Source organism: Artemia sp. Qi Xiang Cuo, chromosome 9 (genome assembly GCF_049724085.1).
Source record: "Artemia sp. Qi Xiang Cuo chromosome 9, ASM4972408v1, whole genome shotgun sequence".
In the NCBI taxonomy this organism is placed as follows: Eukaryota; Metazoa; Arthropoda; class Branchiopoda; order Anostraca; family Artemiidae; genus Artemia; species Artemia sp. Qi Xiang Cuo.
The window spans coordinates 48,150,460-48,162,588 of record NC_142802.1 but is presented as its reverse complement, the minus strand read 5'-3'; the positions used below and the strand labels follow the sequence as shown (position 1 = coordinate 48,162,588).

Genomic DNA, 12,129 nt, shown 5'->3' with positions numbered 1-12,129 from the left:
GGCTTTTCTAAGATAGATTTCTTAGTCTTTCGTTTGTGTGTGTTGTCTGAAACCTATGATTTGGGATTTGTAGTTTTGCTTTTTGGACTTTTCAGAGCTATGATTCATAGTCCCTCATAGGTGTTTGTTGTCTGAAACCTATAGTTTGGGATGAGTAGTTTGCTATTTCAGGCTTTTCTGAGCTAAGGTTTCTAAGTATTTCATAGGTTTGTGTTGTCTGAAACTTATGACTTGAGGTGTCTAATTTGCTATTTCAGGCCTTTTTGAGCTAAGGTTTCATAGTATTTCGTAGGTGAATGTTGTCTGAAACTTATGATTTGGGATATGTAAATTACTATTTCGGGCTTTTCTAAGTTAGATTTCTTAGTCTTTTGTTGGTGTGTGTTGACTGAAACCTATGATTTGGGATATAAGGTTCTTAGTATTTCGATGGTGTGTATTGTCTGAAACCTATGATTTGGGATTTGTAGTTTGCTTTTTGGACTTTTCAGAGCAAGGATTCATAGTCCCTCCTAGATGTTTGTTGTCTGAAACCTATAGTTTGGGAGGAGTAGTTTGGTATTTCAGGCTTTTCTGAGGTAAGGTTTACTAGTATTTCATAGGTGTGTGTCGTCCGAAACTTATAATTTGAGGTGCGTAATTTGCTATTTCAGGCTTTTCTGAGCTAAGGTTTCATAGTATTTCTTAGGTGACTGTTGTCTGAAATTAATGATTCGGGATATATAAATTCATATTTCGGGTTTTTCTAAGATAGATTTCATAGTCTTTTGTTGATGTTTGTTGTCTGAAACCAATGATTTGGGATGGGTGGGTTGCTATTTTTGACTTTTCTGAGCTGGATTTCTTAGCCTTTCATAGGTATTTGTTGTTTGAAACCTATGATTTGGGATGGTTAATTTGCTATTTTTGACTTTTCTGAGCTAGGTTTCTTAGCCTTTCATAGGTGTGTGCAGTCAGAAAATTATGATTTGGGATTTGTAATTTGCTTTTTTGACTTTTCAGAGCTAGGATTCTTAGTCCCTCATAGGCGTTTGTCGTCTGAAACCTATAGTTTGGGATGAATAGTTTGCTATTTCAAGCTTTTCTGAGCTATGGTTTCTTAGTATTTCATAGGTGTGTGTTGTCTGAAACTTATGATTTGAGGTATGCAATTTGCTATTTCGGACTTTTCATAACCAGATTTCTTAGTCTTTCGTAGGTATGTGGTGTCTGAAACCTATGATTTCGGATGTGTGGGTTGCTATTTTTTTACTTTTCTGAGCTGGATTTCTTAGCCTTTCATAGGTGTGTGTTGACTAAAACCTATGATTTGGGAATGAGTGGTTTGGTATTTTTGACTTTTCTGAGCTAGATTTCTTAGCCTTTCATAGGTGTGTGCTTTCAAAAAATTATAATTTGAGAAGTGTAGTTTGCTTTTTGGACTTTTCAGAGCTAGGATTCTTAGTCCCTAATAGGTGTTTGTTGTCTGAAACTTCTAGTTTGGGATGAGTAGTTGGATATTTCAGGCTTTTCTGAGCTAGGGTTTCTTAGTATTTCGTAGGTGAAGCTTCCACGTCAGGTTTAAGTTCACCAAGACATAAAAAATTTAAAGTTCAGTTCTAATTTTTCCATAGAAGATAGGAAAAGTTATACTATGATTGTGATTATTTTCTATGAAGATAGAAAGTTTCACTTTAATTCTAAATTTTCTTAAATTCAGTTCCGACTTTTCTCAAAGAGATGAAAAAATTTAAAGTTCAATTTAAAATTTTCTCAACGAAGTCAAGGAAAGTTCAAGTTCTCTTCTGAATTTTCTCAACGAATAAGAAATTAGTCATTGATCATTTCTATTTTTCCAAATAATATAAAAATTTTCCACTTTAGTTCAGTTCTGTCTCGAAGACATAAAGAAATTTAAAGTTCAATTCTAAATTTTTCGATGGAAGATAGAAAAAGTAATACCATACTTGTGAATATTTTCCTAGAAGATAAAAAGTTCTAGTTCAATTTAAAATTTTATCAACGAAGTGAAGAAAAATTCAAGTTCTCTTCTCAACTTGACCAAAGAACACACTTCAATTCTAAATTATCCAGAGAAAACAAAATTCTTCCACTTCAGTTCTTTATTTCACAAAGACATAAATAAATTTAAAGTTCAATTATAATTTTTCGGTGGAAGATAGAAAAAGTAATACCATACTAGTGAATATTTTCACGGAAGATAAATAGTTCTAGTTCAATTTAAAATTTTCTCAACGAAGTTAAGTAAAGTTCAAGTACTCTTCTGAACTTTACCAAAGAACACACGTCAATTCTAATTTTTTCAGAGAAAACAAAAATCTTCCACTTCAGTTCTTTATTTCACAAAGACATAAAGAAATTTAAAATTCAATTCTAAATTTTTCGGTGGGAGATAGAAAAATTAATACCATACTTGTGATTATTTTCACGGAAGATAAAAAGTTCTAGTTCAATTTTAAATTTTCTCAATGAAGTGAAGAAAATTTCATGTTCTTTACTTAATTTTACCAAATAACAAAATTCAATTCTAATTTCTACAGAGAAAATAAAAATCTTCCCCTTAAGTTCTTTATTTCACAAAGACATAATGAAATTTAAAGTTCAATTCTAAATTTTTCGGTGGAAGATAGAAAAAGTAATACCAGACTTGTGAATATTTTCCCGGACGATAAAAAGTTATAGTTAAAATTAAAATTTTTTCAAAGAAGTGAAGAAAAGTTCAAGTTCTCTTCTGAATTTTACAAAAGAACACAATTATTTTCTAATTTCACCAGAGAAAATAAAAATATTCCACTTCAGTTCTTTATTTCACAAAAGACATAAAGAAATTTAAAGTTCAATTCTAAATTTTTCGGTGGAAGATAGAAAAAGTAATATCAAACTTGGGAATATTTTCCCGGAAGATAGAAAGCTCTAGCTCAATTTAAAATTTTCTCAACGAAGTGAAGAAAAGTTCAAGTTCTCTTCTGAACTTTATACCAAAGAACACACTTCAATTCTAATTTCTCCAGAGAAAATAAAAATCTTCCACTTCAGTTTTAAGTTCCCCAAAGAAATAAAGAAATTTAAAGTTATATTCTAAATTTTTAGATGGAAGATAGAAAAATTTAAAGTTCTGTTCCAAATTTTTCATAGAAGATAGAAAAAGTAATACTATGACTAAGATTGTTTTCCATGAAGATCAAAAGTTTCACTTTATTTATAATTTTTACGCGCGCGTACGTAGGCTAACCTAGCCTAACCTAACTTAACCTAACCTAACTTAATCTAACCTAACCTAATCATACACCTAACTTTTTGCCTGTCTCTCACCTAACCTAAGCTAACCTAAGTGAAGCGTCCGTAGGCTAACCTAACCTAACTTAACCTAACCTCATCTAATCTAACTTAATCTAGCCTAACCTAACCTAACCATACTCGCCGGAAAAGGTTAGGTTAACTTATCATGAGCACTCATGATAAGTTAACCTAACCTAACCTAACTTAAACATGTAGAAATGTTTCTATTTATTTATTAATATTTATTTATACTTAACCTAACCTATTGTTTTGGAGGTTAGATGAAGGAGTTTGAACGATTGTCTTTAATAATAGAACGAGTCACTCCTTTTCTAATTTAAAAATTTGATGGTTAAATCCATAAGACAAGGGAGCCAACACTTAATTAAAAATTAGAAAAGAACTTTAAAATTTTTCATATCTTTGAGAATAAAAAACAGAACTGAAGTGGAGCTTTTTTATTTTCTTGGAAACATTAAAAGAGAACTTTGAATTTTGTATTTCTTTGTGGAATTAAGAACTGAAGTGGAAGCTTTTTTCATCTTCATTGGTAAAATTCAGAATTGAGCTAACTTTTTTACTTCTTTAAGAAAATTCAGAAGAGAACTTGAACATTTTGCACTTCTTCGAGAAAACTCAGAATTAAAGTGATGCTCCTTATCTTCATGTCGAATATTCAAATCAATGTATAACTTTTTCTATATTCTATGAAAAATTTGGAACAAAACTTTAAATTTTTCATCTCTTTGCGAAAAATCGGAAGTGAACTTAAGAAAATTAGAATTAAAGTGAAACTTTTTATCTTCACTGGAAAATAATCACAATCATAGTATAACTTTTCCCATCTTCTACAGAAAAATTTAGAACTGAACTTTAAATTTTTTATGTCTTTGAGAAATTAAGGACTGAAGTGGAAGGTTTTTTCATTTTCATTGGTAAAATTCAGAATTGAGTTAACTTTTTTCTCTTCTTTAAGAATATTCAAAAGAGAACTTGAACAGTTTGCACTTCTTCGAGAAAACTCAGAATTAAATTGGAGTTCCTTATCTTCATGTTGCATATTCATAACCAATGTATAACTTTTTCTATCTTCTATGAAAAATTTGGAACAGAACTTTAAATTTTCCATCTCTTTGAGAAAAATCAGAACTGAATTTAAGAAAAATTATAAATAAAGTGAAACTTTTGATATTCATGGAAAACAATCACAGTCATAGTATTACTTTTTCTATCTTCCATCTAAACATTTAGAATATAACTTTAAATTTTTTTATTTCTTTCGGGAACTTAAAACTGAAGTGGAAGATTTTTATTTTCTCTGGAGAAATTATAATTGAAGTGTGTTCTTTGGTAAAGTTCAGAAGAGAACTTGAACTTTTCTTCACTTCGTTGAGAAAATTTTAAATTGAACTAGAACTTTCAATCCTCCGGGAAAATATTCCCAAGTATGATATAACTTTTTCTATCTTCAACAGAAAAATTTAGAATTGAACTTTAAATTTCTTTATGTCGTTTGTGAAATAAAGAACTGAAGTGGAAGATTTTTATTTTCTCTGGTGAAATTAGAAAGGAATTGTCTTCTTTAGTAAAATTCAGAAGAGAACTCGAACTTTTCTTCACTTCGTTGATAAAATTTTAAGTTGAGCTATAACTTTTTATCTTACGGGAAAATATAAACAAGTATGGTATTACTTTTTATATCTTACACAGAAAAATTTAGAATTGAACTTTAAATTTCATTATGTCTTTGTGAAATAAAGAACTTAAGTGGACGATTTTTATTTTCTCTGTAGAAATTAGAATTGAATTGTGTTCTTTGGTAAAATTCAGTAAAGAACATGAACTTTTCTTCACGTCATTGATAAAATTTAAAATTGGAGTAGAAATTTTGATCTTCTTTTAAAATAATCAAAAGTATGGTATTAATTTTTCTATGTCAAATCGAAAAATTTAGAATTTACCTTTAAATTTCTTTATGTCTTTGTGAAATAATGAAATGAAGTGGAAGATTTCTGTTTTCTCAGAATAAATTAGAATTGAAGTGTGTTCTTTGGTAAAGTTCAGAAGAGAACTTGAACTTTCCTTGAACTCGTTGAGAAAATTTTAAATTGAACTAGAACTTTTTATCTTCCGTGAAAATATTCACAAGTATGGTATTACTTTTTCTATCTTCCACCGAAAAATTAGAATTGAACTTTAAATTTCTTTATGTCTTTGTGAAATAAAGAACTGAAGTGGAAGATTTTTGTTTTCTCTGGAGAAATTAGAATTGAAGTGTGTTCTTTGGTAAAGTTCAGAAGAGAACTTGAACGTTTCTTCACTTCGTTGAGAAAATTTTAAATTGAACTAGAACTTTTTATCTTCCAGGAAAATATTCACAAGTATGGTATTACTTTTTCTATCTTCCATCGAAAAATTTAGAATTGAACTTTAAATTTCTTTATGTCTTTGTGAAATAACCTAACCTAACCTGAACTAAAGTGGAAAATTTTTATGTTATTTGGAAAAATAGAAATGATCAATGACTAATTTCTTTTTCATTGAGAAAATTCAGAAGAGAACTTGAACTTTCCTTGACTTCGTTGTGAAAATTTTAAATTGAACTTTAAATGTTTTCATCTCTTTGAGAAAAGTCGGAACTGAATTTAAGAAAATTTAGAATTAAAGTGAAACTTTCTATCTTCATAGAAAATAATCACAATCATAGTATAACTTTTCCTATCTTCTATGGAAAAATTAGAACTGAACTTTAAATTTTTTATGTTTTGGTGAACTTAAAACTGACGTGGAAGCTTCACCTACGAAATACTAAGAAACCTTAGCTCAGAAAAGCCTGAAATATCCAACTACTCATCCCAAACTAGAAGTTTCAGACAACAAAAACCTATGAGGGACTAAGAATCCAAGCTCTGAAAAGTCCGAAAAGCAAACTACACCTCCCGAATCATAATTTTCTGAAAGCACACACCTATGAAATGCTAAGAAATCTAGCTCAGAAAAGTCAAAAATAGCAAACTACTCATTCCCAAATCATAGGTTTCAGTCAACACACACCTACGAAAGGCTAAAAGATCCAGCTCAGAAAAGTCAAAAAATAGCAACCCACACATCCCAAATCATAGGTTTCAGACACCACATACCTACGAAAGACTAAGAAATCTGGTTATGAAAAGTCGGAAATAGCAAATTGCATACCTCAAATCATAAGTTTCAGACAACACACACCTATGAAATACTAAGAAACCATAGCTCAGAAAAGCTTGAAATAGCAAACTATTCATCCCAAACTATAGGTTTCAGACAACAAACACCTATGAGGGACTAAGAATCCTAGCTCTGAAAAGTCTAAAAAGCAAACTACACCTCCCAAATCATAATTTTCTGAAAGCACACACCTATGAAAGGCTAAGAAATCTAGCTCAGAAAAGTCAAAAATGGCAAATCACTCATTCCCAAATCATAGGTTTCAGTCAACACACACCTACGAAAGGCTAAAAGATCCAGCTCAGAAAAGTAAAAAAATAGCAACCCACACATCCCAAATCATAGGTTTCAGACACCACATACCTACGAAAGACTAAGAAATCTGGTTATGAAAAGTCGGAAATAGCAAATTGCATACCTCAAATCATAAGTTTCAGACGACACACACCTATGAAATACTAAGAAACCATAGCTCAGAAAAGCTTGAAATAGCAAACTATTCATCCCAAACCAGAGGTTTCAGACGACAAACACCTATGAGGGACTAAGAATCCTAGCTCTGAAAAGTCTAAAAAAGCAAACTACAAATCCGAAATCATAATTTTCTGACAGCACACACCTATGAAAGGCTAAGAAACCTAGCTCAGAAAAGTCAAAAATAGCAAATTAAACATCCCAAATCATAGGTTTCAAACAACACATACCTATGAAAGGCTAAGAAATCCAGCTCAGAAAAGTCAAAAATAGCAACCCACACATCCCAAATCATAGGTTTCAGACAACACACAACAAAAAAATACTATGAAAACTATCTTAGAAAAGCACGAAATAGTAATTTACATATCACAAATCATACGTTTCAGACAACATTCACCTACGAAATACTATGAAACCTTAGCTCAGAAAAGCCTGAAATAGCAAATTACACACCTCAAATCATAAGTTTCAGACAACACACACCTACGAAACACTAGGAAACCTTAGCTCAGAAAAGCCTGAAATAGCAAACTACTCATCCCAAACTATAGGTTTCAGACAACAAAAACCTATGAGGGACTATGAATCCTAGCTCTGAAAAGTCCAAAAAGCAAACTACAAATCCCAAATCATAGGTTTCAGACAACACACACCAATGAAAGACTAAGAAACTTATATCCCAAATCATAGGTTTCAGTCAACACACACTAACTAAATACTAATAAATCTAACTTAGAAAAGCACGACATAGTAATTTACATATCCAAAATCATAAGTTTCAGACAACATTCACCTACGAAATACTATGAAACCTTAGCTCAGAAAGGCCTGAAATAGCAAATTAGACACCTCAAGTCATAAGTTTCAGACAACACACACCTATGAAATACTAAGAAACCTTAACTCAGAAAAGCCTGAAATAGCAAACTACTCATCTCAAACTATAGGTTTCAGACAACAAACACCTATGAGGGACTAAGAATCCTAGCTCTGAAAAGTCAAAACAGCAAAACAACAAATCCCAAATCATAGGTTTCAGACAACACACACCAACGAAAGACTAAGAAATCTAGCTTAGAAAAGCCCGAAATAGTAATTTACATATCCCAAATCATAAGTTTCAGTCAACACACACCTACGAAAGTCTAAGAAATCCAGATCTAAAAAGTCCAAAAGCAAACTACTCATCCCAAAATATAGGTTTCAGACAACAAACATCTATGAAAGGCTAAGAAATCTATCTAAGAAAAGACAAAAATAGTAATTTTCATATCCCAAATCATAATTTTCTGACAACACACACCTATGAAAGGCTAATAAACCTAGCTCTGAAAAGTCCAAAATAGCAAACTACTCATCCCAAACTATAGGTTTCAGACAACAAACACCTATGATGGACTTGGAAATCTAGCTCAGAAAAGCCCGAAATAGTAATTTATATATCCCAAATCATAATTTTCTGACAACATTCACCTACGATATACTAGGAAAGCCTAGCTCATAAAAGTCTTAGATAGCAAACTACTCATACCAAACTAGAGGTTTCAGTCAACAAACACCTATGAGGGACTAAGAAATCTAGCTCAGAAAAGCCCGAAATAGTAATTTACATATCCAAAATCATAATTTTCTGACAACATTCACCTACGATATACTAGAAAAGCCTAGCTCATAAAAGTCTGAAATAGCAAACTACTCATCCCCAAACTAGAAGTTTCAGACAACAAACACCTATGAGAGACTAAGAATACTAGCTCTGAAAAGTCCAAATAGCAAACTACACATCCCAAATCATAATTTTCTGACAACACACACCTATGAAAGGCTATGAAATCCAGCTCAGAAATGTCAAAATAGCAAACCACCCATCCCAAATCATAGGTTTCAGACAACACATACCTATGAAAGACTAAGAAATCCAACTCAGAAAAGTCAAAAATAGCAACCCAGACACCCCAAATCATAGGTTTCAGACAACATACATCAACGAAAGACGGGGCCCGGGGAGGGCCTTTGGGGGTCTGGGGGGCCGGGTGGGAGCCCTTGGAACCTTTGGGGACCGGGGGGCTCCTTCTGGATTGGGGTATGGGGATTGGAGCCCTTTGGATCGGGGTAGGGCGATCGGGGCCCTTTGGGGTTGGGGTAGAGGACCTCACGACACTGTTCAAACAGAACTTGTTTACTATAACGACCACACTCAAAACCTCTTCTAAAACCTTTTCTAAAATCATCTTTTAAAATGTATCTAACTGTTTCGCCAAAATAATTCCCTAAAATGACTAAAACCGTTTCCCCCAAATAATCCCCTAAAAGTAATCTCAGCGTGTTCCTTTTGTTTTTGGCATCTCTGTGCATTCACATTTCAAATTTCTAGGAAACCCTTTCCTACGTTAATCTCTTCATCTCATAAATTTTCCTAGCTACACTATTAAGGTTTCGTTAGAATATCAATTTATCTCTCCGACTTAAAGCTCAGTGAAGCCGTATTTAAAAATAGAATTTCTATCTCTTTAGCCTCCCGCATAATTCCAAGATAACAAACAAGTGATATCATTTCTAACTCCTGACAGTAAAGATCAATGAAGCCCTATTTAAAAATAGAATATTAATTTTTCTCTCTGACCTAAAGAACGTTTATCCCTCAGACCTAAGATTAAAGAAAGCCATAATGTTTCTTAATTCCCCCTTCGTGAATCAATACATTCCCCTAGCGATTATGTAAATCAATTTCTCAGGTTAGGTTAGCCTAAGGATCAAAGAAACCATAATGTTTCTTAATTCCCCCTTCGTGAATCAATAATTTCCCCGCCGATTATGTAAATCAAGTTCTCAGGTTAGGTTAGCCTAAAGATTAAAGAAGCCATGATTGTTTCTTAATTCCCCTTTCTTGGACCAATAATTCCCCCAACAATTATGTAAATCAATTTCTCAAGTTAGGTTAGCCAAACAATCTCATAACATTCGCGTCGAGCATGTACATTCTCACTGACAATGAATCATAAAACAGACATGAATTGCTGTTGACATCCATCAATGTGAGAAAGTTCCTGTTTTTTCATTCTCACTGACAACGAACCATAAAACAGGAACATGAATTGCTGTTGACATCCATAAATGTGAGAAAGTTTCTGTTTTTTCATTCTCACTGACAAAAACCATAAAACAGGAACATAAATTGCTGTTGACATCCATAAATGTGAGAAAGTTCCTGTTTTTCCATTCTCACTGACAAAAACCATAAAACAGACATAAATTGCTGTTGACATCCATAAATGTGAGAAAGTTCCTGTTTTTTCATTCTCACTGACAAAAACCGTAAAACAGGAACATAAATTGCTGTTAATATCCATCAAAGTGAGAAAGTTTCTGTTTTTTCATTCTCACTGACAAAAACCATAAAACAGACATGAATTGCTGTTGACATCCATGAAAAACATCAAATAAATTGACCAACACACATAACCATCCAAGAAAACATCCATCAAAGTGAGAAAATTCATGTTTTCTCAAGTGAGAAAATTCCTGTTTTTTCATTCTCACTGAGAAAACCATAAACCACGTGGTACTCGTGGGATCAATAGGGGCCATTCTACTTATATAACTGTCTATAAAACGCAGATGGTAAAATAGGCTTTAGAAGGTATACGGTTAGGGGGAGGGGAGCAGCCAAGCTACTGCTTATAATAATTTTTCTTCATTTTAAAAACAGGATCTGAGTATTCAATTTAATGTTGTTTCTCCTTTTATGGTTTATTTAATCATCTATATCAGTATCTTTTATCTTTATATTTGATGCGAGTATTTATGTTAATTTATGTTCACTTTGAGTTTCATTTATTCATTGTCAGTAATTTCCGGCCGTTTAAGATTTGAATTATCATAGGACATTATTTCTACTCGTTTTAACGTTTAACTCTTTGCTTTTCGTAAAAAACTTTTTTTTCGGATTATATTTTTTTAATCAATTTCTCAGAAAGAAGGGAACTTTGGTTATATGGCTGATTCACACTGATCTGAAGAAGCTCTTACACTGATCTAAAGAAGGCCTCAAGCCCCAAAGTCCATTACTTTTGTTGTTAATTCTTATGAATAAATTTTTTCACACTTGGAGGGGATAGTAGAAAAAAAAGATTCATCTGAATTTTCGGACGAATATACAGATTACTTTATTAGTTTACTGGAGTACCATAATTAGTCCCACCAGTACCTATACACTTTACCGGGTAATATCCTTTTACCCAAATTATCTTATATATTTTCGTTAGCGCCGAAATCAGTAATTCGGAACTCCAATTTTAAATACCTGTAAATTTCTGAAGTACCAAAATTACCAAACTATTGCCACAATATTAGATGAAAAGAGACCCAAGTACTAAAGAATTACCATTAGTTTTACCAAATACAGCACCATTAATATACAGGAATTAGTTATTTGCAAATTTATAATAATGAATTTAAATCAGCTATATATTACTGTTCTAATAAGTCCCAACCAGTTAAAACATAACAAAAAGAAAGGAAAGTCACTTTCTAGTGTTCAAACAAATGTATTGACACGTGTATTAACCAATTGTAGCGTCTTGAAAATTACTTCCATAATTCATACCTGAGTTTTTCAGCCTTTCCTATAAATAATTCCCTATCCATATGTGTTCAAGGTAAAAACTACTCCAATTTGTTCGTTATTACTGTACAAGACATGCGCTACTTATTTTTCCGAAAGGCCGATTGATTTTGTCTCCAGAATCAAGATTCCTATAGAAATTCAAAATAAATAGTTCATTGGACCTCTCTCAAAGTGTAAACATTGTCTGGTGTGGGTCAATCAAAGGATGTTCCAAATGGCTCTGATTTGGTTCTTGAGACAAAAGCTTCTAAACAAAGAAAAAGGGCACTGCCAGTGCCATCTTTTCGCACTGCCGCACTGGATAATTAAAAACACGGTTATTCTATGTGTAGTTCAACTAAGTTGCTGTAAAACGTTTTTACTAGCTTGAAATACTCATAGGTCTATCAAAAGATTTAGAATTCCCGCCTGAGCATCAAGCCATTCTTTTATTGGGTCTGAAGGTTGTTAGTCTCATTCGATGGATCAATTATACAGTCTACGGACATTAAAGTCAAACTGTGTTCTCATATACCACATTGCTATAGAATGACTTCATTAGC

General features: G+C 32.4%; 1 protein-coding gene across 1 annotated transcript in view; it reads right to left on the bottom strand.

Annotated features, from left to right (window-relative positions):
- Nucleotides 1–11,679, bottom strand: part of SK (small conductance calcium-activated potassium channel) — a 570,542-nt gene extending 558,863 nt beyond the window's left edge. Inside the window, exon 1 of the mRNA XM_089094647.1 lies at nt 11,567–11,679. The gene's annotated coding sequence lies outside the window, so the exon portion shown is untranslated. The remainder of the gene's footprint in view (nt 1–11,566) is intronic.
- Nucleotides 11,680–12,129: the final 450 nt, after the last annotated feature.